The 27,914-nt window shown below is 37.0% G+C and overlaps 1 protein-coding gene and 1 pseudogene across 2 annotated transcripts in view; both read right to left on the reverse strand.

The window, feature by feature from the left end:
* The window catches only part of EXOC4 (exocyst complex component 4), an 808,475-nt gene that overhangs the window by 482,290 nt on the left and 298,271 nt on the right, over nucleotides 1–27,914 (reverse strand). The gene's annotated exons all lie outside the window — the stretch shown is intronic.
* Nucleotides 10,108–14,184, reverse strand: LOC118143825 (protein PBDC1 pseudogene; annotated as a pseudogene).

The following is a 27,914-nucleotide window of genomic DNA, read 5'->3' on the forward strand; positions in this document are numbered from 1 at the left end:
TTAGACTGCAAACAGCATACCCTTGACATTTATAGTCAATTCCCCCAGACTGAGAATGTGATAGGAGGCAACATTAGAACCAAAAGTACTGAACAAGGATGAGAGGATCTAGGTTCTTCTCCATACTCTGACTTAACTTGTTGTGTAATCTTAAACATGTAACTTCACTTTTGCGGACTTTAGTTATCTCTGCTGCTAAATCACACTAGATGCTATCTAAGAGATCTTCTAATTTTATAGTAATCCCTGGAATAATTTGTAGAAATGGTTGTCTTAAAAACAGTTTTAAACCAAATTTAATAAAGGTCTGTCACAGCTCTATCACTTGTATAGTATACTCTTTTTTATTACGTCTATCATAACCCACACTGTGAAAGACTACTATGTGGAAACTTCTGTACCTACAACCATGTGAGTATCTTTTTCTACTTAATAATAAATGAAAAGAGATACCCAACCCTGGGCATATTATCTCACTCTCACTCGCACATCCACATACACACAAGCAGTGAATAACAGATCTGGAAAGCAAGAAAAAACAAGTTAATCTTAAAAAACAGACTACCCAGATGAATTTATCTTAAAACACATGAATTAATTTGCCCTAAATCTGGAGGAGTTCAGTAAAGACTTCCTGTGCACAGAAGGGCCGTCTAGGTGTAATGGCCTCACAGTTACCTCTCCAACAGTACATTGTAGACCAATATCCTCTATCTCCATGTTGGCAACAAGTCTTCATTGAGGTGGTTTCACAGTTCCCACTGCTCACTTCTGATTGTTTCTTTTTCTATTGAGTGAGACCACATTTAGCAATATCTAGGTGGGTTATCACTACCCCCTTGAGAAATCATTGCTTTACAGATATGAGATTATTGGGATCCTCTCCTTTGCTCATTTTGGTTTTGCTTGCTGTTACTAAATTGGCCAATGTAAGAAAATGTTTTAAATAATTCAAACGCAACTGACAGATGCCATCTATAAATGGGTTAAATAATTTTTTCAGTGTAGTAATATACTACATAATGCTAATTTGACTGTGACGGAGACAACAGATTAAAATGAGAGAAACAAGCCAACCAATCACTTTTCTTAAGGTGTGATCTGCCAATTATCTCAACCAACACAGATCCTAATATTATCATTCTAGGCCATATGTGTAATTCTCAGGCAAAAAATAAATCTTTTAACAAGTCTGTAAGAACTGTTGGCACTCATTCATGCCAGCCTGCACTAACATCTTGAGAATTTTCTCTATTCCAAAAAATACATAATGGGGGAAGTAGAAGAGGTGGGAGAGAACCTAGCCATACATGTGATTTAGTTACAGGTCCAAAAAGATGTAAAGATCCAAGCACTTCTTTTTAAATTTGCTAATAGATAATAAGAAAAATGCTGGCAGTGCTCACCACTCATGAGCTGAAGGAGTAAGCGGAGGTCCAGAACACTTTCAATATTCACTGTGCCCATCTGTCAGCAACACAGTCGCCGAAGAGAACGAGCAATTACCAAAGCCCTTTTCAGATATAATCTGTCAACCACATCTAGTCCTCCTGCCAAAAGAAATCAGAACTGAGGAATGCAAAAACAGACTGGCCTTATGGGACCAAGGAGAGGTTCATTTAAGATGAACCTGGAGATGAAGAAAAGAAAGAGGAAAATTAGAGAAATGTTATAACCACTCACCAGATATTTTTGAATTGTATACCACTGGACATCAAGGAAGCAAGGAAGGAGAGAGGCATCACTATGATTTAAACGTTCTTTGCTGCACTGTGCTTATTACAATGTTAATTTCAAGAAGGGCTCTACTCATTCCCAGAACTGGTTCTCTTTGGACAATGAACATGCTATATACCGGATTTGCTCCTCTCTAGAGTCATCCCATTATCATATCCCACCATCATAGCACAATTTTTAAATCAACAAAATATTTCATTTCACTAAATATATTAAATGTTTTCAACATCTAAAGCAGACCTATGTTATAGGTCAACAATTATTTTTAAATTGGGTGGGGGGCTATTTTAAAGTTAGTGCTCTAAAAATTACAAATCAATACCCTTCTTGTGCACTTTCTGACAAATTATGATATCTAGTCTAGAACTAAAATCTTATCACCACTATCACCACCACAGTAAATAAATGTGCGCTGAAGTATACAGTATATAGAATGAACTAGAAACAGGAGAAACAAGCATTAAGCATATAGTAACTCAGGTCTGAGGTGATGAAGACTCGGACAATGTGGTAGCAATGAAATTAGGAAGCCACAAGAGTTAACTCTAAGCTAAGAAGGAAATGCAGAGAAAAAATGAAAACATTCTGACTTCTGTTGGGGAAAAATCACTTTCAAACTTCCTTAGCTGTGAATTGAATGCATTTCTTTTCAACATGTGTGTATAATCATAATTATATGATCCTGTGGAGCAAATCACCAATAGGTATAATATAAACGCACACGAAACAATCAGGTCATCTGTTTCACGAAGTTTCATTTGTATTACAATATCTCAACCAGAAATATGTTTCTAACAGGTTTGCCATTGATGCTGAAGATAAAGGATCATTCTTAACTCTTAAGAGGTTTCAAATCTTCACCAAATAGCATCTCTGCAGGTGACAACTTTTCAGATGCATCTGGGTGCACAGGGCAGAGACAGTTACTATAAACAAAGTGAAGAGAAGAAAAGGAGAGTAGTAGTAGAGTAGCCAGCACGAGACTTAAGTACAGTATTCACAAGAGTGAGAAAATGTACATTTCTGAGAAGCAGTGGTCATGCTGACCAAGAGCTTCATTCTTCATTCGTGTAAAAAGCAGATACTTCAGGGTCAAGGCAGCTATTGGTGGTTGCAGCTCAGCAACCCTCTAGACAAAGTGACTGACTTATACACGCACAAAGCACCCTGACCTTAATTATCCTTTAGGGAAATACAACCATTTACCCAGTCCCTCTTCTAAGTCACCTTATGGTTTATCTATCATAGTGCCTATTCATCTCTGTCAATAACTAGTCAATTCATCTCTCCAGAACTAAGTTTTGTCACTCTGTAAAAATGGGGTTCCTTCCAAATCTAACAATATATCTAAAGTTGTAAGTATCCTATATATCACAGGTTAGTTTTTGTTTTTATTTTATTAATCAGATAACTCCACAGTCAACATATTAACTATACTCAAGATCTAACTGTTCATGTATTACCACTGCTATATATGACCACATCCTTTTGTTTGTTTTAGAACTGGTATACTTTCAAATTACCTATATATAGTAAGTACTTTGCCATATGGTCATATACTGAACTATTATCTTAGAATCTGGATAGTGCTTTCTGGTGAATGGAAGACATCTAACTTAAAAACTCAAAAATAATAGACTATTTTCTCCCAAACAATCCTCATTTTCATAGTAGGCAACTGAGATAATTAAATTGGAAACTGTTTAGTTGTTTCAAATGGGAAGGTGGTCACAAGCCTTTTTAATCACTATAGACAATTTTCAGATATCACTATTCTTGGATTATTAATCAGCAATCATAATCATGCTGTTTCAGCGGACTGACATTTAGAGACCCCAGATGCTTCCCTGGAATGCCAACACCTCCTCAATTCAATAATATATCTACACTAAAGTTTGTCATTTCCCTAAAGTGATTTTTTGATGCTAGAAGGAATTCTTTTTATTTTTTTATTTTTTGGCTTGTATTTCCTTTATTCTGCCGTAATCTTTCAAATCTAGAAATCTTTCATGTATACACAGAATACTATCAATTTTTTGAAATTTGTATTGTTCAAAGTAAAATGATTATTCAAGCAATTGAATGTTTATTATTCTTGATTTATTCTTTTCTTTTATTGAATAAGCTTTTACAAGTTGTTTTTTCCCTAAGCTTATTGATTTTTCAGTTCCAGTCATCCTTTCCAGTTCATGTTTTAAGCTGTTCAATTATTAACTGCTAGGATTCAGATTAACTGTTTGCCTTGGTGCAAATTTGGAGGAATTTATAAAGTATTTCAGACAAGAATTTGAGTTATTCAAATAAGCTGTAAGGATGCAAAAAAAAAAAAAAAAACAGACTAGGTGGTGTACTGAAGAACCTCTAATCGCAAGTATAACCATCGAAATAACTGCTTCCTTTCTTTGCTACCCACTGACATTTAAATTCCTCATTCACAAACACTACCACCCTTTCCATTAGAGTGACTGTATATTTCGTACACATCATTGTATATTTTCAACCAGGAACTCTCTAATAAAATCCCCATGCCTACATTCCCAGCAAATACTAAGTTTTCATTAACCTTCTGCTATGGTTTCAAAGTGTCCCTTTTAAAATTCAGGTGTTGCCAATGTGACGAAATTAAGAGCTGGTGCATTTTAGAGGTGATTAGGCCATGAGGGTCCTCCCTTATGAATGAGATTCAGTTCTTTACAAAAACAGAATTCTTGCAGCTCTCAGCTCTCTTACTCTTCTGCCTTCTACCATGTCGGGACACCTGAGTATCCTCCTCATTGGAGGATACAGCTCTGACCAGACAGCCAAAGTTGCCAGCACCTTGGTCTTAGACTTTCCAGCCTCTGGAACTGTGAGAACATTTTTTTTTGCTTTGAGGCAGAGTCTCACTCTGTCACCTAGGCTGGCATGCAGTGGCGTGAGCTCGGATCACTGCAACCACTGACTCCTGGGTTCAAGTGATTCTCATGACTCAGTCTCCCAAGTACCTGGAACTATAGGCACATGCCACCACACCTGGCTAAGTTTTTGTATTTTTAGTAGAGATTCACCATGTTGGCCAGGCTGGTCTCGAACACTTGACCTTAGGAGATCCACCTCCCTTAGCCTCCAAAAATGCTGAGATTACAGGCATGCGCCACCACGCCTAGCCTAAATTTTTATTTTTTATACATTACTTAATCTATGGTATTTTGCTAAAGTGGCACAAAAGGACAAAGACATTTTTCTTCATTTTTATCAGTAATTTCCACACTCACCGGCCCCCTTCTGTCTGATGACATTTGACCAGACAAGGGCTCCCTTGAGGTTAAGCCCTATCGAAGGGGCTTCTCTCAACAGTTATGACTGAAACTTGTCTCTCCTTCTCTAAACTATCACAGGATCTAGAGATACACAAGTGATTATTTAATAATCACTTTTTAAAATATCATTCTTTAAATCTGTTTATAAGTTGTTTCTTCTATAAGATTCTAAGTTACCTAAAGGCAGAGTTTGAAATAATTATAAATTCTACTGGCATGGAAGATAAGGCCACCCAGGTTGCTCAACAGGAATAAAGATGGAATACCAATACTTAAATTACCATCAGTTCTAAATTAAATCAATTTTCAAATATTAGATCGCACAGTCTTACTTTTTTGAAATGCTAATTAAAGATGGCTCATGCTGGGCAATTTTACTTTTTATTAACAAGTATACATCACCCTAGGAACTAGCATCATGTTGATTTTAGATGCTTCTCAAATCTTGTTCCACACCTCTAGTTAGTGTGAGTCACTTCAATTTCTAGAATGTGAAAAACTATACATCAAAAAACATTGAGGAGTGGATAGGAGTCCTGGTTTCCCCATTTCCTACATGTGTGACCTTGGATACAAAACTTCTATGATTTCAGTTTCATGCATGACATGGTCTAGCCTTCTTAAAGTGTGCCTGCCACAAGAGCCATCTGCATCTGAGATATTTAGGCCCACATCCCAGGCCTGCTAAACCAAAATTTCTGAGGTTGGAGATCAGGAATCTGCACTTTTACCAAGAATCACACATAGTACACTGAGAGCTGAAAACCACAACGGTGAAAAAACAACATGCGCTGAAGAAAAGCAATGAAACAAGACATAAAACCTGATTGTTAATCTCTGCCACCAAATTTGCTTTGTACACACAGAAAAATTACTTTTTTTTTTTTGAGACGGAGTTTCACTCTTGTTACCCAGGCTGGAGTGCAATGGTGCGATCTCAGCTCACCGCAACCTCCGCCTCCTGGGTTCAGGCAATTCTCCTGCCTCAGCCTCCTGAGTATCTGGGATTACAGGCACGCGCCACCATGCCCAGCTAATTTTCTGTATTTTTAGTAGAGAGGGGGTTTCACCATGTTGACCAGGATGGTCTCGATCTGTTGACCTCGTGATCCACTCGCCTCGGCCTCCCAAAGTGCTGGGATTAGAGGCTTGAGCCACCGTGCCTGGCCTGAAAAATTCCTTCTTTAGGTTTCACTCTCCTACTATAAAATAATGTGACTAAACAGGATGATCACTAACTGGTGAGACAGTAAGACCTCCAATTCTTAATTTTCAGTCTAAAAAGCCCTGGTAGCTCCTATTCCCCACAATATTTCAAGTGTACAGAGGTTTAAATGCATGAGTGCCATGCATATTCACAGTGCCATCTATTATACATTATATATTGACACTACTAACTTTTATATACAAAATTTGAACTGTCAAATATTTCCTGTTAATCCACAGCAACCTTTCCTGCCACCTCATAATTCAATTTCAGCAGCACTGACATCTTGGTATAGAAGTGGCTAGGCAACTGTGTGATGTTTTATTGTGTTCTGCCATTATCTTATAAAACTTAGTGGTGAACAGAAAGACAAGTATGTACACTGGTGATAAGCCCAGATCTCATAAACATATTCCAGCGGTGACAGAGATGTAAAATATTAGGTAAAATATCAAATCTGTAAAATACAGAATCTCTAGCAGCAGTCATACATTCACTGGAACCAGCCTGGAAACCTGGGCGTTTGATTATGAAGGAAAAGAATAATATTCCTCTTTATGAATGAAAGGCAAAAGCCTGTGTCAAAATTTGAAGGTTAAAAAGTTTATACTTCTTGTGGCTCTCTGGAAACAAAACCCATCACTCCACCATTATATGTTTATCTTACACACACATACGTACATATATACATTTGAAATAAAATCCACACAGCTTTCCTCAATACTGTTTTCCTAATTCTTTACTCTCCTAATAACACTGTTTATGCATGTTTAACAATAAAGTTATATATCTATACTGTTTTTAAAAGACTTTCTTATCTTTCTAGTTGAAAGCAACTGCCTGCTTGTAGTTAACATGGGAATTGTGTTCACTTTCCTGAAGATTATGTAAACTTATGCATTTTATCTTACTTTCAAAACTGAAGCTCTTATTAGTTATGTCCTTTGGGTATATCGAAGGTATTTGTTGTCCCCTGCATTAAAGTTCTAAAGAGTGATTGAAAATTCTTACTTGCTTTTATCGGCTGTACAAAGTACTATACATTTCTGCATATGATTAAGTTTCTTTTTTTTTTTTTTTGAGACAGAGTTTCGCTCTTGTTACCCAGGCTGGAGTGCAATGGCGCAATCTCGGCTCACCGCAACCTTCACCTCCTGGGTTCAGGCAATTCTCCTGCCTCAGCCTCCTGAGTAGCTGGGATTACAGGCACGTGCCACCATGCCCAACTAATTTTTTGTATTTTTAGTAGAGACGGGGTTTCACCATGTTGACCAAGATGGTCTTGATCTCTTGACCTCGTGATCCACCCGCCTCAGCCTCCCAAAGTGCTGGGATTACAGGCTTGAGCCACCGCGCCTGGCCCATGATTAAGTTTCTTTATTGTTATCACCTCCCAGTTTATTCTGTCACCTTTCAAGTTATCTGAGGTTTTTATTGTTATTACTTTGGACTTTTAAAAAATCTTTATTAATTATTCTTTGTTTTCTTCTCAAAGAGAGTTCCAAAATCACATAGTTGGAAGTTAGTGTTCTTTTTTTTAATTTTTATTTTTATTTTACTTTAGGTACATACTATATCTGGCATTTCTCCCCATGTTATCCCTCCCCACCTTCCCCTCCCTCCCTAACCCCAATATCTCTCCCCTACCCCCACCAACTGCCCCCAGTGTGTGATGTTCCTCTCCCTGAGTCTACGTGTTCTCATTACTACCTCTCCGACATCTTGAAAACTGACTCTCTCAAATTAGTTTTCTTCGTCTTATTTGCTTATTTATTTTTACTTTGCTGAAAGATATCAGTAGAAAGTTGCCAATCTTATAAACGTGAATCATATCAGTTATCTATTCACTCTGTACATCAACATTCTTGTAATTCAGACTATGTCTGTTCTTCTAAATAAATCCTTCAGTTAGTGTTTCATATAAACTAAACTGGTTTAAGATATTTGACTTCAAAAATGAGTATGGCATAAATATTTCCTTATTCTGAGTCCTGTTCTTTCCTATACAAGGAAAGAATGAATCACTCCTTTCTATGTATTCCAAAATATCTCTTCCATAACACTTCTGATGCTTTTTCATTATTTGTTTTGGAAATCCTAGTCAACCTACCAAGTTTTAATATGCCCTATGAGGGACACCCACTGAAATTCCTTGTACATAAATGATACTCAATAAAAACTGGTTGAAATAGTGAAGTCATAAATTAAAAAGTCAAGAAAGAAGTCAAATGATTTCCTCATACTCTATACTAAATAATTGCCAAATGAATTTAAAATGTAAATGAAAAAACTATAAAAGTAAATTTTTTAATTATGATAAAATTTCTTATAACCTCAGCTGGTGGAAGTCTTTTATAACTGTGTCACAAATGTAGAAGCCATCAAAGAAAAGTTTGTTATATTAAATAAAATAAAAATTAAACATTTCTGCATGGCAAAAATTATGGTAAGGAAAGCCAAAGTATAAATGGAAAAAAATTGGAAGCTCATATCTCAAATTGCTACATTCCCTGATTTAAAAAAGAAAATCCTACAAATCAGTAAGGGTGGAAAAAAGAGGCAATTGAAAAATTATTCAAAATAATTTGAGGAGACAGGTCATAGAAAAGGAAACACAAAAAGTTCTTAAATATAAGAAAAAATGGGTCAGGCACAGTGGCTCACGCCTGCAATCCCAGCACTTTGGGAGGCGAAGGCAGGTGGATCATGAGGTCAGGAGTTCAAGACCAGTCTGTCCAAGACGGTGAAACCCGGTCTCTACTAAAACTACAACAATTAGCCAAGTGCAGTGGCAGGCAGCTAAAACTCCAGCTAATCAGGAGGCTAAGGCAGGAGAATTGCTTGAACCTGGGCAGCACCACTGCACTCCAGCCTAGCAACAGAATGAGACTCTGTCTCAAAAAAAAGAAAAATACACACACATATGTATGAAAAAATGTGCAATCTCACAATTAAGAGAAATATAAATTCAAACTAAAATAAAACATTTTACAGAATGGAATGAGTCAAGAGTTTGTTAACATACTGTATTGATACAAATGTAAATAATGAACATTATTTGGTAAAAGTGTAAAGCAGCACAACCACTATGGTGGGCAGTATGGCAATGCTATGGCTTGAATGTCTGCACCATAACTCACATTGAAATTTAACTGCCATTGTAACAGGGTTGATAGGTAGAACCTTAAAAAGGCAGAGCTCTCATGAATTGACTAGTATTCTTACCATGGAAATGGAAGGAGTTATCACAGGAGTGAGCTCAGGATAAAAGAATAAAGTCAGGCCCATTTCTCTGTCTCCTGTGTTCACTTCTGCTATGGAATGACCCTCACCAGATGCCAGTGTCATGCTCTGGGACTTTCCAGTCTCCAGAAGTGTGAGCCAAATACAGTTTTGTTCTTCATAAATTATCCAGTCTATGATATTCTGTTACACAGGGAAAAAATGAACGAAGACAGGCAGTATCTATCAAAAGTCCAAATGCACAAACCCTGGAATAGAATGGTTTGACCCGCAAACTCCACTTCCAGGAATTTATCTTACAGACATGTTGCCACATGCATGCAAGGATGGTTATACTGTAGCGCTGCTTGTGCGAGCAAAAAACTAGAAACAACTTAAATACTTATTAACAGGGAACTGGTTATATAAATCATGGTTTGCCAATACAATGCAATACTGTTGCCATAACAAAGAATGAAGAAATAAAACTCAATGATACACAAAATGAAAAGAAATTGATGTTCAGAACAGCATTCATAATACTACCATCTATGTAAAACAGAAGAAAAAAGAATATATATATATATATATATATATATATATGCTTACATATGCCAATAATATTTCTATAATGACATAAAAACTAATGATATAACTTGCCTGTGGGAAAGATAACAGGGTATCTATTAGACAGGAGTTTTAAGATGTTTAACATACATACTTTTACATTTTAAAGCATGAGAATGTATTGCCTATTTAAATTTACTTATATTAAGCTGGTTTCCTAAGCCAGCATAGTAGATCAAAAGGTTAAAAAAGGAGAATAAAAATCAAGTGACTGTTCTTACATCAGACATTTAAAACATTTTGATTTTTCTTGACACTCTACATGAATCTGTATATGTACCCAGGTTTGTCATTTGAGATATTCTAAACCTTTAGTTTAATGTTATATCCATGGAAACATAACCTGATACAAAAATTTCACATACACATAATCATAAAATCCGTTAAACACAGTTTATTGAAAGCATTTACCAACGGTAGTCATTTTTTGTTTTTCCACAAATATTTATTGAGTATCTATTATATGGAAGGTCATGTTTTAGACATTAAGGATACAACAAGCAACAAAGCAAGAATAGTCTCTGCTACTGTGGAGCTAATATTATAGTGGATAGTAGACCCAGTAACCAAGTTCTAATATGTAACTTTCTGTCTACCATGAATCAGTGATGTTCCTAGTCAAAAACAAGAACCAAAAAAAAAAAAAAAACTTGACTCAGAGGATTTGTTAGCAATGGCTTAAAAACTTACCCACTAAATTGAGGATTTGAGTTTTATTAATCCTAATCCTACTGTAGTCTACATTTAAGTGCTCACTGTCTGCTAAACCATGCTTTAAATGTACTCTTTTATATCATGCTCACAACAGTCCTATGAGATGGGTACTATTATTAGTTCCACTATCCAAATGAGAAATAACTCTAAAGCCCATGAAATAATCACTCTCTACACTGCCTCCTGTATGACTCTAATTACTGGCTTCTGACTTAAAGAGATTACAGATAAGTTTAAAGTTTCACCCTGGGCTCTCTCACTCCAAACCCCAAAAATAATTCCTGGCATTAAAAAGCTACAAATTTGAAATTCATGAAGATGTAGCTCAATGAAAATCATGCTAAAAAGATGGAATCTATATTTTTATTTAGGCCAATGCACCTAGTTGCATACCTTTATAAATGATCTTAAACTCCTGTTCCTTATTTTAAAGACTTAACCACAAATACATAACCCTCACTAAAGTGTCACTACTTAGACACTAACATTATTGCCCTGTATCTTGGGCTTATTTCGAACTCCCAGGGAATGTGACGCCTTCTGCTATAGTTAGTTGTAAATGACTGTCAACATATTCCTCAGTTAGATCCAGCTGCACATATCCAGAGGTTCTCAAAGTGTTGTCCAGAACCACCAGTAGCATCACATGGGAAGGAACACACTGACATGCCAATTCAAACTGCCCCACCCTAGACTCAGCTTTCCAGATGTAGTCAAAACAAAAACCCAGAAGATTCAAATTTCAGATAAACAATGAATTTAACCCAGTTAAATTAAAATTTTAGATAAACAATTTCAGATAAAAAATTTAGATACTTAATTTTTTAAATATAACTATGTTCCAAATATTGCATGGGACATACTTAAAAGACTGGTTACTGTATATCTGAAATTTCAAATTTAATTGGGCCTCTTATACTTTACCTGGTAACTCTACCCCAGGGCTACTGAATCAAGAAAACTCTGAAGGTCATTTCCAGCAATCAGTGTTTTAACAAATCCTCAAGGTGATCTCTAAACAACTGTGGGGCCTAAGGTAAAAACCCATTCCTTTGTAGTAGGTAGTATCTGTAATTGCCAACATATCTACTGAACACTCATTATGTCTAGGCAGTATTTTACATGTTATTTATGGATTTTCTCTTTTAATGGTCATAAACAACCCCATGAGGTGACTATAATTATTGATTACTGTCATTTCACAGATGAGAAAACTAAGAGTAGAAGAGATTAAGCCCAGGATTCAGCATGCTTCAGAAAGCAAACCAAGCCTATGGTCCTCCCTATCAAGCCCACCAGGCATGTCCAATCCTTGGGAATTAGCTCCTCCCTTGGCTCCTAATTAGGTTATGGTTCGTTGAACCTCAATCCATTCTGCTATGGTTCTGAAAATGGGAGAAATATTTCCCAAGGCTACTATTACGATTCTAATTCAAACTAAAACTGGGCATCCAACCACCGCTATTCACCAAATTCAATTTCTACTGCAATTCCCTCTCACCACGTTAGACCTCTAGGTTGTCTGTACTTGGCTAGGTGACATTTGAGTTCCTCCAACCCCTGGAACACTGTGATTCAGACCACTGGCCCTGGCTTTAGCAACCTTCCCTCATAGGCCTCAAGGTCCAGATCCAGGATAGTTTGCAGCTAACTCCCAGGTTAGAAAATATTTCCACTCATTAAGAATAGAATTAAGAGATGTCTCCTTTTTGTCTTTCACATCACATGTCAAAAGCTTCATACATTACAAATCTTAAAAAATATTAAGTGAACAGTGAAAAATCTTAGTCTCCTGCTGGTCATCAAAATTCAGCATTTAACTGGGTTTTACCTTGAAAATTGATCAAAAAAGAGGTTTAGTTAGGTTTAAGGTATGGTGTATGATTTGGTAAAAGTATTTCATGAAGACTAAAACATCTTATATTCTGTTTTTTAATTTCCAATTTAAAATAAGTGGAGAAGGAGGACAAAAAAATAGGAGCTTGAATTTGACCTGTGATACGGTTTGGATCTGTGTCCCCGACCGAATCTCATGTCGATTTGTACTCCTCAATATTGGAGGTGTAGCCTGGTGGGAGGTGACCGGGTCAGAGGGGTGGATTTCTCCTGTGGTGCTATTCTCATGATAGTGAGTTCTCGTGAGATCTGGTTGTTTAAAAGTGTGTGGCACCTTCCCCTTCTCTGTCTTGCTCCTTCCCCCGGCCATGTAAGATGGGCCTGCTTGCCTGCCGCCTTCTGCCATGATTGTACATTTCCTGAGGCCTTCCCAGAAGTGGAAGCTGCTATGCTTCCCATACAACCTGCAGAACCATGAGCCAATTAAATCTCTTTTTTAAAAAAAAAAAAGAACCAAAAGACATTTATTTACAAAATTTCTTACTTGACCAGTGGTGACAGCCAAAAAACAGTATACCAGAAAAAAATCAACTAACACTCACTATTAGTCTTTAGGACAGTTCACACAAGGGAACCACAAGAGCAGATCCTATTAGGCTAGAAGGATGTCCTCTTGAGTGTTCTTAAATTGTATAAGAATTTACATTTAACCAAAGAGGTCTGTGCAAGTAGCACTGTGGTACGTGTAGGCTCAGTTGACACATAGCTTCTAGAGTGCTGTTCCCTGTATACCTTACATAGCTTTCTTACCACTTTTGTTGATGTCTTTGTCAGCTTCTTCCCCTTATCTCCTCCTTTGTCAGTTTTCTCTTCTCTGTTGATTCCTTCCTCTTTTTCTTCTCCACTATCAGCTTCTTTCTCTCCTCTGTTCTTGGTGTTCTCTTCTTCTCCATTATCAGCTCCTTTCTCTCCTCTCTTCTTGGTGTTATCTTCTTCTCCACTGTCAGCTCTTTTTTCTCCTCCATTGTTGACTTCTTTCTCTCCTTCTTTGTCCTGAACACTGATATAAACAGTTTTGTTATAGCCTCCCTGGTTCCGAGCAATTTCAATAGCAAAGAATTGTATCCTGGGGCCAAAGATGGTGTTTTCTTCAGTGTAGTAGCCCTGAGAACAATCTAGTCACAGCAGAGTACCATAGTTGAAGTCTTCAACAATCCCATTAAACTTCAAGCAGAATGGCCTCCACTTCTCTTTGGCTGATTCTGACTTGAGTTCCTCTGGGTCCAATACATCTATCTTAAGCTTCTCAAAATTTTTCTGGAACTCAGAGTAAATTTGGTCATCTACTTTGGTGAGTTTCAGGAATTGTGGGTCAACTGATGAAATCAGCTTGTAATAGACTGCAGCATGCTGCATTGCCCTCATGGCCCAAGCCATCTCAATGTCAGGATCGTTGCCATAGGACTCTGCTGGGTGGGAAAGCGCATGTGCCACAGACACCAACTCCTGGGAAACCCGATCCGAGAGCAGCGTCTCACCGGTTCATCAGTTCCACTGGTAGCCGCCGTGTTGCAACCCAGCTAAATCTCTTTTCTTTACAAATCACACAGTCTCAGGTGTTACAACAATGCAAGAATGGACTAATATAAGCTGGTATTGAGTAGGTAAAATAAAAGAATTTCTATGAAGTGATCTTTCCATAAAACTCGATTTGAATCATATTCATATGTCAACAAGAATAAAACATTTTCAGCACCTTCATTTTTCTTTAAAGACTTCCATTCTGCAGAATTATGTCCAAAAGTGTAACTCGGCAAGAAAATCCAAATGGACAAAGTGGCCAGTGTCAAAAGTCAGTGGTCTCAATGTGCAATATAATTTTGGGCAATTCTGTAGAAATAAATTACTGTCTACCAATTTGTAATTCAGATAAAAGTATAAGCAAACATATTTGAATCGTTCTATTTTAAAGCCCTATTTTGCAAGGTCTTCATCTAATCTAAGATACATCTAAATTTTCCCAACTAACTTATGCCACCTAGTTTTACCAAATCCATCTCAATGAAAACAGAGAAGACAATGTATCAGACACCTCCTACTCCAGCTACACATAACTAGGCTACAGCTGGCGTAGATTAAATTCAACTCTTAACAGGTGCTTGGAGGAAAAGCCTTTAACAGATAAGCATGCTTGTCTTTAGGAGCTTAAAAATAACTAAATCATCCTACTTTTTCTACACAAGCAAATGCATGTGACCCAGGCAACAGTAGGAAAGAGGAAATGAAGTGACATGTGAAGATGGAGGAGAAACGGAAGAGAAAAACTAGAAACCTCACAGCCAACAGCAGCTGCAGGGCAATTAAACTCAATGTTTTACAGATGTTCATGAGCAAAAGCTCATCTGTCCAATTTTGACTGACTTTTTTTTTTAAACACATTTCTTGAGACATTCTTTACAAGTCCATTTTTATTTGGGATACTTTAATAATTAAAAAAACCCGAACTTTCCTTCCTTCCAACACTTCAGTCTCTTTCAATTTCATATGCCATTAGAAAATAGCCATTAAAAATGACCACTAATGCCAGAGTGTGACAACCCACTATCACAAATCAAACAAATGAAATATAGCAGTTGAAAATATAACACTCAGCTTCCCAAATGCTGACCACAAATAATGCTTGCTGGCCTGAAATATCCATTTTAAAAAAAAGATGGCACTGAAATGCCCAAAATGATTTCCTCCTCCTTTCGTGACTTCATACGTCACCACAGTGGTCCCAGCAGATCAGTGCATTCCTAATGAGTCTTTCTATTATTAAAATTAATTAGGAAAGTATTCAGTTTGGCCACAGGAGGGCTAGCAATACCAAAATGTGACGACTCAGGTGCCAAAACTTAAAAGTTCTTATTAAGAGGCATGAGGATTACTAAAGACACATCAAGATCCTTTTATTTTAGATTTTGTAAGTAACAAGGTCCCAGTACGAAACACAAACCCAATAATGTATTCATTGTATCGTTAGAAACTACAATGACTCAATGCCCTCAATCGTTTTTCAATTTGTTGCCTTAGTACAAAACAAGAATATTTCAACTGTGCTTATCTGAAGCTAATTGCAATTTTCCAGCTCTTCACACACTTGTGAAAACAGCTCTAGTTAAAATAAAGCTACTATTTTTCCCTAGGTAAGAAGGAACCCTATTTAGTCAGGAGAATGCCATAACTGCTGAAGCAATGAGACCCAATAAAAATGACTGGTCTGGAAGTGTCAGATGAATGGGATTTAGAGAACCACATTAACCAGATGCACAAGGTGGCAACGTCAGGCAAGCCGGGGAACCTAGCATTGCAGAAACCAGGAACCAGAGCAGCAGCATGAGAACCTAATCCAAAGGTCAGGCTAGGGGCCCTGTGAGAATTCTCAGAGTGCCTTCTTATCACAGGAGCAGAAACCAACCCCTGGGCTTGGACAGCCTAGAGCAGGACACAGTGGACTAAGAGCAAATGCACCCTTCACAGAAGTTCAACTATTTCTTCACAGTAAAAAGCAAATAAATAAGCAGAAATGCAACGAGTTCTTCACTTAATGCCATCTATAGGTCCTTAGAAACTTCAATTTTAAGCAAAATGATGTACCACAAAACAAATTTCCCCATTGCCTAATTGACATAAACAAAAGTTGAGTTGCTACGGCATATTTCAGGTTGCAAAAACATCACCAAACCTCGAAATGAAAACAAAAATGCTAATATTAAATACTGAAATAAATGTGAGCTGTGCATACATTTGAGATAAATGACAAGTTAGATATTTACCCACTTAATCCAGTTCAGGGTGGCGGGTGGCAGGAGCCTATCTCGGCAGTTCAGGGCACAAAGCGGACACCAGCCCTGAACAGGACACCATTCCATCTTGGGGCGCATGTACCCACATTCACTCAGACTGGGATAATTCAGACATGACAATTTGAAGAACCTGCACAGCTTTTGGATGTGGGAGGAAACTGGCATATCCGGAGAAAACCCACAGACATGGAGAGAATGTCCTAACTTCACACAGACAGTCAGGCCCTCCAGGAATCCACTTCTTTTTCTCATCAACATTACAACAAAGCGATGTTATTCAAGAACCTGCTGGAGAGTCAGCATTCTAGCTCAGTGAAGAATGCCCAAGGCAATTTAGTCTTAAGCAATCAAGAAATGTCATTTAAAAAATGATGGAAACACACTATGAATGACTTTTCGGGTTTTCAGGACCCTTTTCTGCACTGGATTGGTGCCAGGCAAATAGAGGTAATGGCTTCCTAGAAATCACTAAGGGAAAGAAATGAATAAATTAAGGAGCTTAGAGAAACACTGGTTAAAGAAGATGTGGAAGAACTTATTTATCCGCTGTCTAAAAACTTGGCTTGTACAATTTAAGATCAAGAGTAATTCTGGTCTCATTTGCAAAGGCAGATGGTGTTGACTGGCTACCTAAAGGCCAATCTAATCCCACTTCCCACAATAGAGATTAAAAAGCCACATGCTTGCTTGTCAACCTTACCTGCATGGAGAAGTGGTCATGTGAGCAGGCAAGACCAGAGGTACCCGAAAACAGCTTTCATTTTACTGACAAGGGACAAACTGCCATCAAACATTCTGTCACCCTCTTAGCTCAAACATCTATAAAATGACTGTCCTAGCAGCCATCATCTTGTGACTAAGAGAGAAAGGCCAAAAGAACTGTATAGAATCATTTTTGACTTGTCTGAGTCACTGAACCAGCATCTTCAAAGCTCTTTGATTATGAGTAATAAAATCATATTGTTAGTCGGCTTCTTTTTACTTAAATGAGAATGTATTCCTGATACAAATGCCAATTTATTGTATCCTAAACATTTAACCTCTGTGGAAGATACAGCACCATGATATGCCTAAATGTATACAGTTATCCCTAAATGGTAGGATTACAAGAAATCTTTTTCTTATTTTACTTATCTTTGCTTTCAAATTATTATTCCACAAAGTTTTATTTGATTAAGTAGAGATTAGTAATGGGATTCATTTGACAGTAATATAGCCACATAAGCCTACTTTACCATAAAAGACTTTTGAAAATGGAAAGGCATACCACGATTCTGGAAAACAAATCTTGGCCCAGCACAGTCGCTCATGCCTGTAATCCCATCACTCTGATAGGCCAAGGCACACAAATCTCTTGAGGCCAGGAGTTCCAGACCAACCTAGCCAACACAACGAAACCCCATCTCTACTAAAACTACAAAGATTAGCTGGGCATGATGGCTCACACCTTTAATCCCAATTACTCAAGTGGCTGAAGCATAAGAATCACTTGAACTCAGGAGGTAGAGATAACAGTGAGCCAAGATGGCACCATTGCACTCAGCCTAGGCAACAGACAGAGACTGTTTAAAAAAAAAAATCTCAAAATAAGAAGGCAAATTTCCACTTAGAAACCTATAAATTCAATATATTCCCATCAAAAATCATGGGATGTGTAATGGAACTTGACATGCTGATTTAAAATTTCATTGAGAAGAATAAATACCAGCCAATAATATTTTTGAAAGTTAAAAAAAAAAAAAGAGTACTTGCCCTACAGTTTTCTAAGCCAAACATAAAACTACAGTGATTGACACAGCACTGAACTGAAATAGGCCTGGATAAACAGATATAACTTCTAGAGAGTCCAGAATGAGATCTAGATACCTAATCTACCTAAAGAAGAATTAGCTTTTCATCCACATGGTTATGGTCAGGGCTGGCTATGTTCTTAATGACTTTCTTTCCAGAACACAGTGAAGGGCAGCTGACCCAAATCTGAGAGCGGTTTTATGAGTAGATGAAACACTCAGGAACCATTCAGAGAAAGTATGCACTGAGAAAGAAGAATGAAGCCATATATGAAAAAGAGAAGAAATGAGAATGAAGACAAAGGAAGAAAGAGAATGAAACCTGATGGTATTTGAGTTCCTGTAAATAGCTGTTCCCAAGGCATAGCCACCTACTCTGTGGTCTGGAGGCAAAGCCTATTCTCCTTAGTAATTACCCAACTTTGTTTATGATCATTAAGCTGAGCATTTTACACCTGAAATCAAGAAATTCTAATTACACATTTGGAATTGGGAAAAACAGTACATTCTAAAATCACTGAGAATGGACAGAACTGACCAACCGACCATGCTGAGACACTTATTTTACATCAGCAAAACTTAAATCAATATCTTACACAGAAATAAATTCTTTATGGAAAATTGAACAATGAAGTCTAGAAAAAAAAGTGTGTGTTTTCACTATTAGTGTAGAGGAAGCACAACCAAAGAAAATTTAAAAACCAAGAAGCTATAAAAAAAGAAAAAATGATTCATGACATAAACTTTATGCCTTTACATAATAGATAATGTAAAAGCTTGAAACATAAGCAACAAACTGGAAGAAAATAATGTGCCACACTTGGGAAAGGATACCCATAATATATACAAATATATACCAATCAGTAAGAATATAAATACGGTAAAGGGATAAGGACAGGTAATCCGGACAGACAGAAACAAACAGCAAATGTAAACCAAAGTAAAGGGATAAGGACAGGTAATCCGGACAGACAGATAGAAACAAACAGCAAATGTAAACCAAAGTAAAAGTTCCAAGTTCAGAGTATTTGGTTTAATTGCTTAAAATCATAAACCTGAAAAGCATTTATGTAACCCTGGTATATTACCAAGAATTTCTCCTCCTATAAGGCTACTATGGTTGGTAATATGATTACCCTGGAGGACAGGGGGCACAGGATTTCCTCCCTCTGCCCTTCAGGCTTCTCTTGAAGGCAGTCATCAGTAGCATTTCTATTCTGAGCAAATAAAAGTGTATTAAATGATTTACAGTGTTAACTCTGATATCTTAGATGATCAGCATTCCATGGAACAGTTTCTATCTATCTCATATCCTTCCGGTGAGCAGTCACAGTCTATGGGAAAAAAACTAACAAAAGAAAAATAAAATCTATATGCTTAAAATTAAAATAAATAAATATCTGAAGAATATAAACCACTTGTTTGTAATTTCCAAAATTACTGTTCTATATTAAAGGAGGAAATAGATTATAACACATGTTTCTCATTAAATTAGTCAATGTTTAACACACCCCTCTCCCTAGTGCCTCAGGTACTTCATGAACTTAAACTATTATTTGTGCATTTAATTAAAGAAATCGATTATTGCGGTGTTATACATACAGAATAAATATCAAGCAAAATATGTAACTCCTTAAATTCCAAGTTATAGTTGAATTCCAAGAAGCCATAATTCTGATGCTTTATTAGATTAATCTGTTACATATCTCACAGGATACCAGACAAAAAGTGCTTTTGTTTTAAAAAAAGAACCAAAATGCCAGCTAGCATTTCCTTTCAGAAATCATTTCACCACGAGTGTTTTAATAGGCATGTTTCTTTGATCAAGGAATAAAATGCAGATGAATTAACAAACATAAGACACAGGTCAGAAACAATGCACGAGGGGAAAACACTTATACTGATTTCCCATATTTGTGTTGTTTTGTTTTGGTTTTGAGAAGGAGTCTTGCTCTTTTGCCCAGGCTGGAGTACAATGGCACAATCTTGGCTCACCGCAACCTCCACCTTCTGGGTTCATATGATTCTCTTGCCTCAGCATCCTGAGTAGCTGAGATTACAGGCGCCTGCCACTACACTCGGCTAATGTTTCTATTTTTAGTGGAGATGGGGTTTCACCATGTTGGTCAGGCTGGTCTCGAACTCCTGACCTCAAGTGATCTGCCCGCCTAGACCTCCCAAAGTGCTGGGATTACAGGCATGGGCCACCGCACCCAGCCATTTGTGCTGTTTTAAGTACAATGGAGAATAAAATGTTGGATTTGTGTAGTTAGTATCAGAAATATTTTTACTATTCAGAATGCCATAAAAATCATGTATGTTTTATTCACCACACATCTGTATTCCAACATCCTGACAAGCCCTAACACTATGAACCTAATGACTGTATTTATTCAAAATGAACTAATGTTTTTTAAAGTTCATGAAAAACTGAATGTTTTGATTTCAAAACCAAAGCACTAACCTTGGGCCCACGAAATCCCTAGGCCATTAACAGAATGTATATGGCATATACCATTTAACTGACAGAGAGAATCAATACGCAACTTAATAATTATTATATGTCAATTAAATACAAAATAAAACTGAAATATAGAGTTTAGTGTGCGAAAGAAATGCAACCTAAGCCTTTTATGTTTGGTTTGTTTGAGGGGGAAGGTGGGACGAGAGGGAGCATGGTTGGAGGGAGGAGAAACCAGGTGGTGGTTAAGAGTTTCATGACTACAACTTTCTGAAAAAGGTGGAACGAAAGCTGTAACAGCTAGTTAAAGAAAAGGTACCTGTCTCCCTGGTCCAACATTCCAGTTAAGCACGTTAGGTTAGCTGCTGTTTTCTGAACAGCTCAGTGACCACAATGAGAGAGGCACTTCGAATTTCTAAAGGAAGTCCATCCTGTACTTGCCTAGTAACATTTCCTCTCTTTCTCTGAGTTATCCTTTCATATCCACTCAATCACTCACTAAAAGAGAGGGAAGCAGAAAGGGTTTAAGAAGGCTCCACAGACCCTAACCCCATCCTTGGGTATTAGAAAGGTCTCCTTGCTAGCTGGGCTCCAGCTCTTTTCACTCCTACATCAAAGTACAGATTCCCCGAAGATCAAGTCCTTAGTCCTCTGATATGATACTGAACTCTCCCACTCCTTCAGCAAGTCATCCATCATTTCCAGCAACACCCACAGAAAAATATTCCATTAGTGCCTTATCTCCCTCACGTCCAGCCCCATAATTCTTCCCAAAGTGGCTAATTCCTATCATAACACGTCCTTTGTAGGTCTCCAGCAACTAAGCAGAAATGCTTATCGTACGTACTGAAATTAGATCCCATCCTTAGAGTGGTACCCTATTTTTGTTTCTTCAAAAATCTGACATGGTATATTTTATTAAAGTTGGTGCATTACCATTTCCTTTTGGACAGTGTAGGAGTTATGAATTTGGAAGGGACGTAGGACTTGAAGATGGATAAGAAATAACAAGGAACTGGACACTAAAATAAGCTAATCTTAATAAAATGAGATGAAAAAAATCTCCTTTCAAAAGAAGAAGAATTAACTCTAGATATGTATGGAAATTCCATTTAGGATAAGAATCAGCAACAGAAAACAGCCAGAAGGGACTATTTGTACTGTAATACAAGCCATTAACTTGAGTCAAGCTAACAGCAAATGACTGCAGTGGCAACTGCCGGCTACGATAATTAGTTTAGAACCTATTCTAACATGAATATTTTATCATGCAGCACAAAACTCGTTATGGAGAAGAATTAGAGAGCCAGGACGTCGGAAGGCTCTGGAGAGGTGATCTGTCAGGTCCCAATAAAGAGCCTTCTAGGAGAGAACAGGTTCAGTGATTCAGCAAGACTAGATTTCATTAAAGTTACAACAATTGATGAAGAACACAGTTGGTGACAAGTAAAAAAGTGCAGGTACCAAGCTGCATTGCAACAACTGAACTACGGGCAACAACTGACAGATCAAATGAAGTTTATGAACAATCACGTCAAGTGGTTATAATTTTCTAAGTGATGTACACGTCCTAGTTCTATTGGAAACAAACTAATGTATCTGGACAGTCCTCTCACAAAAGCAGAACTATCTTACTCATAAAAGGTATAAAAATTCAAAATTGCATTTTGCATGCTATGTAGGAGTATGCCAAACTAGAATTTTTATTTTGAAAATAGTTGTCTATTGAGCATATGTTATAATAGCTAACAATCACGGTTAAGATTATGGGCATTATCTCATTTAATCCTCAGAATTACCCCAGCATGAGGTTAGTACCACTTCTGCCATTATTTTACAGATGCCAAAATAGCAAAAAGATGCTAACTAAATATTCCTAAAAATCATACAGCTAGAGTAGCAAAGCCAAAATTTAAACCCACACAGTTTGATTATCCAGTCTGTGCTCTTTCTCTCTGTAGGTCTTTCAAATGACCCTATGGCTTCTGATTATAAACCTAGGTTCTTAGATGAATCACTTAAATGACTTTCAATTTTATTAAAGAAGTAAAAATGGAATATATGCATATTACTCAAGAACTTATTACTGTAAAGAAAAAATATAGCTAACAAGAATAAAGTTATAGGTAATCTTTGAGGTTGAAACGTGAAACGTCTTACCTGTGAAAATAGTTAACACTAACATATTACCATCTTTTTAACCACTACACGCTCAGCGACTAGCCAAGAAAAAAGGCGTTTTAATATTACTAGTTTACCAATCTATTTAGATGCCTTGGTCTATATAAAGAATAGTCAAGTCTACCACAGTCCCTTGAGCTGAGGGGGACTCAATATTTGTTCATTGTTATTTAGATAAATAACTTGCCCAGGCCATTCTCTGTTACAGGAATTAATCCACATCTCAGGAGGAATTACAGGCTACATTTGATTTTTCTAGTCATTTCTAATCCACTGCTTTCCCCAGTATTTTCTATCCATAGAAATCGTGACATACGCTATACCTAAGGGAAACTACAAGATAAGGAATCCTACAATTGTTAATCTATCTTTTGATTCCACAAACATTTACTACATGTAATGTACAAGGTATGGGATTACAGAAAATTAATAAATCATAATCCCTTGCCCACAAGTATCTCACATGACAGTTGGAGAGATAAATGTATAAATACAAAATTATAATACAATATGCTAATTGTTACATATAAGGAGCTACTGGGATAGGAAAGGGAAGATTAACTCTAAAAGGTCAGGTGGGGCTCCAGAGATGCAAAGTGATATGTGTAGGAGGCTACAGGATGCCTGAACCAGCAGGCCTAGGAAAGGATAGGTTTCAAATAATGAGGAGGAAATGACAATGGCCACAAAACCTAAAACTCAAGGGGGCCCTGTCATTGGCATTCTGATTCATGGTGATTTTGTCAAAGAAAAAAACATCAATTTAGTAGCATTTTGAAACGCAGATCAGTCAGATAGGTAGATACTGGCCCAGCACTACATGAAGGTTGGATAGCCAAGCAATAAACAACTCTTCCAGACCTCAATTTATTTTTAAATTGAGAAAATGTATGACATCAATTCTATTTTTAGTGTAAAGAGCTGAGGAACTTAGAATTTAGACATATATGGCTATTCTGTTGACATTTACGAGATTTTTGATACTCAAATAATATTAAGAATGATTTCTACAGAATGGTTTTAAATTACTGAGAGATAAAATAGAACATTTCATCAATCTATAGAAGTATAGTCTATGAAGATTTCAGTATTCTTGGGAATAGGCCTAGGCTGTAAAGTTACTATTTTCTTAAAGATCCACCTGAGATAAAGTATAACTTAAGAAAAGCTAATATAAAGGAATCTACACAACAGATAAACTGGGGGTTTTTCAACGTAAAAACTGTTTATTTGCTTTCTAGATAGCTCACCTCTTCATTCCTCTAAACAGTGTATTTCCCATGGAATTTACATTATACAGTTTATTTAAAAATTTATTATCTATATTACATAAGATAAGAATGCTTATCGACCTACATAAAAATCCCCTTATCAGTTGGAAGTACAAATGTAAGTACCAAAGAATAGACATGGGTGGAGGAAGGGGAAAGTGGTGACATGCTACATGAGTGATAAAAACTTACCGCAATTTTAAATTCTCCAACAGCAAAATAAAACCTAGGATCACCTCTCACTGTGCTGGTAACAACAGAAAATCAAATTGGGAATACTTTCTCTACCCTGGCTGCTGTCCCCCATTCCTTCCATTTCAATAAAAGAAAAATTGGGACTGGCAAAGGAGAAAAAAACTAAGGGACAAAGTCATATCTGAGATGAGCCTTGAGAGACAAATCAGATTTTGTTGAGTAGAACCACTATCAGGTTAGAAGGGAGAAAGGATTCTAGGTAGAAATAACAACATATGCGCAGGCATGTAGGTGGCAGGTATAAAGAGCTCAGGGGATGAAATGGGAGGAATGAGTATAAGAAGATAAGGACTAGAAGAGTAGACAGGTGGCACAGCAAAAAGCCTTGAAAAGGAAAGTAACCATATATAGAACATTATTTCAGGACTACTCAACACATTCTACAAAAGCAAGAGACAGGGAAGTGATTTAGCAGAAGATAGGCATAATCTAAGTGTGAGATAGCAAAAGGCCTGAATTAGCTGGAGCAGACGGAATTAAAAAAAAAAAAAAGATGCAAATTACAGGCACACTGTGATTAGTAATACCCTTTATATGTATATCACACTTCATAAAACACTTCATAGCCCTTATCATATTTGATTCTCATAATCATCCTATAAAGTAGGATATATATAATACTACCCCTACGTTATCAATAAAGAATCAGTCAGTGCCTGAGATACTGTAACTTGCCCAGTGTTACACACCCACCAGGAAGTGGCACGGATAGTATTGGAGCTTAGTGCTATCCTCACCAATGATCATTCAATTACACCAAAAGCACATAGATCAGACCTTAAAAAGGTAAGTTCGACTCCTTTCTTTATTTATTAATTTACCAAATATATTTTACTCAAATATTTAATAAAATTTAAAGAGGAGGCCAAAAACAACAGTAAATATACACATTAATGGGTAAGATGCACCTTAATGACAAACATTTAAGTGTGAAAAAATATGATTTGTTATTCTCAGGAAAATATGGTGTTATGTATTTTGCACCAGATACTGTGCCAGATGCTATGAATACAGTGGCAGATACTTCCATGTGGCTGACTGTGCTGATCATATAGGTATAACCATTTCTATCACTAATTAAAAAAACTATCCCTCCTCATTACCCCCACACTAAGTCACCACTGAGTTTCAGAGTCTGCAGAAACAGTCCAATTTGCCATCTCTCCCTAGAGGTGGCTATGGTTGAAAAAAGGTAATGCCTAACATATCTGGCTTTTGAAGTAATTTCTAACAGCAATAATTATGGCTCAATTTCCCTCACATGTTGGATATTAATAAAATACCCACAGTTAAAAATCTCAAATATTTGCTAGACTGTAAACAAATAGTACCTTTTGTTTTTACCTGACAGCAGTAACACAAAGACATCCTCAATGATTTCTGCCCTGTCTATTAAAACAGCTGCTTTGAGAGGCGAAAATATTTAAGATGCAATGTAAAACAATGCTAGCTGACACATAAACCAATAACTGCCTCAAGCTTGGAGAAGCATTTTTATGAGGTCTGAATACCATGGTTGAATTGAGGCATGTTTTATTTTTCTGTTTCTGAAATCAAAGGTTCTTAATGATATAAAACAACTGCAATATGATGCAGTCAAAATGCAACCAGTTTTATTACTTTTTATATTCAATCAAAATGCCAAGTGCCATTCACAATATCATTATTCCTGAACCATGAAAACATATTTATATTCATTACTATTATTACTTTTTAAAATGTCCAAAATGATCTAACTCCATCTTCTCATGAAGACTCAATAAAATAAAAAATTAATCTCTCTCCACTCCATGAGTCAGAAATGGATACACTGTTCCCTGCTGTTAATGAGGTGAGAGAAGCACTACTGCTATATTACTAATGCACTCCTTTAATGAATCATTTTTTTTCTTGGTAATCACTGTAATAACAGTAACTCATCCCCAAACTTTGGCATTTTAACACAGGCATATTATTTTCATTTCCTTATTCAGTTTGCTTACCTCTTGGACAAATTTAAATGAATGAAAATCAGCTAGATTACAGGTGGTATAAACCCCCAAAGCAGCACCATATGGAGATCCATATGCTTTGGCACTCTATCAGCATGTGACAGAATCCTCAATTTAACTTCGGAGCAATTGACATCCCCTTTGTATCAACTCTCCATACTCATGCTCTAGAACATTCACATTTTAATTTCTGAGCTAACATGTTATACACTTAACTACTGACTATAGTAAAATGCACGGCAGTTACATTTCTCCTTCCAAAAAAGAGAGCAATTTTGAAACAATTAAAATTATCAAAATATTATTTCCCTGTACTCTAGATCAGAAAAATGACATAATGAAACTATCCTTAGAAAGAAAAACCTAGAAATTTAAAAAAAAATCAGATGACAAATCAGCAAGTATACAATAGTATGGTTTGTGGCAGCTTTGCAACTGAAAAGTATGTTTAGGTCAAGAATCTATCATGCAACAAGGGTCTTTTCTGATATGTAATATAGGAATAGGATGCTTAATTAGGAATCATGCTTAGCATCACACTATTTCTTATAAAATTATCAGGAGCCACCATTCTGATGTCGTAATATATCAGTCCAGTTCAACTAGAGGAGGAGAACCAATGGAGATATACATTAAGAAATATAAGGCCAGGTACGGTGACTCACGCCTATAATCCCAGCACTTTGGGAGGGCAAGGCAGGTGGATCACGAGGTCAAGAGATGGAGACCATCCTGGTCAACATAGCGAAACCCCGTCTCTACTAAAAATACAAAAAATTAGCTGGGCATGGTGGCACGCATCTGTAGTCACAGCTACTCGGGAGGCTGAGGCAAGAGAATCACTTGAACCCAGGAGAGGGAGGTTGCGGTGAGCCAAGAGTGCACCATTGCACTCCAGCCTGGGTAACAAGAGCGAAACTCCGTTTCCAAAAAAAAAAGAAAAGGAAAGAAAAGAAAAAGAAATATACTACAGAGTATTGACTTAGAATAGTGTGGGAGCTACCCAGACAAGTACGAAATCATTAGGACACGCAGTCAGGAAGGCGAGGTCTAAGTCTGGGAAATTAGCTGAAGAGGTTGTCCACAAATGAAATTTCTTCAGGAAGCTACAACTCTTCTTGTAAGAACTTTTGCTGACTGAATCTGTCCCATCTAGAGCATCTAGTAGGATGTCCCGTACATGAAGTCAACTGATTATGGACTTTAATCATATCTATAAAATACCACTGCAACAACACTTAAATTAGTGTTTGCTGAATAACTGGGGACGGTAGTCCAGCAATGTCAACATATCAAGAAGGCCATCACAGCTTCTAATGTGGAAGCTAGGAACATGCTCTCATTTGTGAGGTCAGGGAACTCTGGACAGTACTCTTACAACCGCATCTCGGCTAAGGTTGAGTGCTTATCTTTTATTTTCTGAAATTCATAAAAATGAGTGATAAACAAAGAGTACAAAGCCTTACACTTACAAT

The sequence above is a fragment of the Callithrix jacchus genome, chromosome 11 (genome assembly GCF_049354715.1).
Source record: "Callithrix jacchus isolate 240 chromosome 11, calJac240_pri, whole genome shotgun sequence".
In the NCBI taxonomy this organism is placed as follows: domain Eukaryota; kingdom Metazoa; phylum Chordata; class Mammalia; order Primates; family Cebidae; genus Callithrix; species Callithrix jacchus.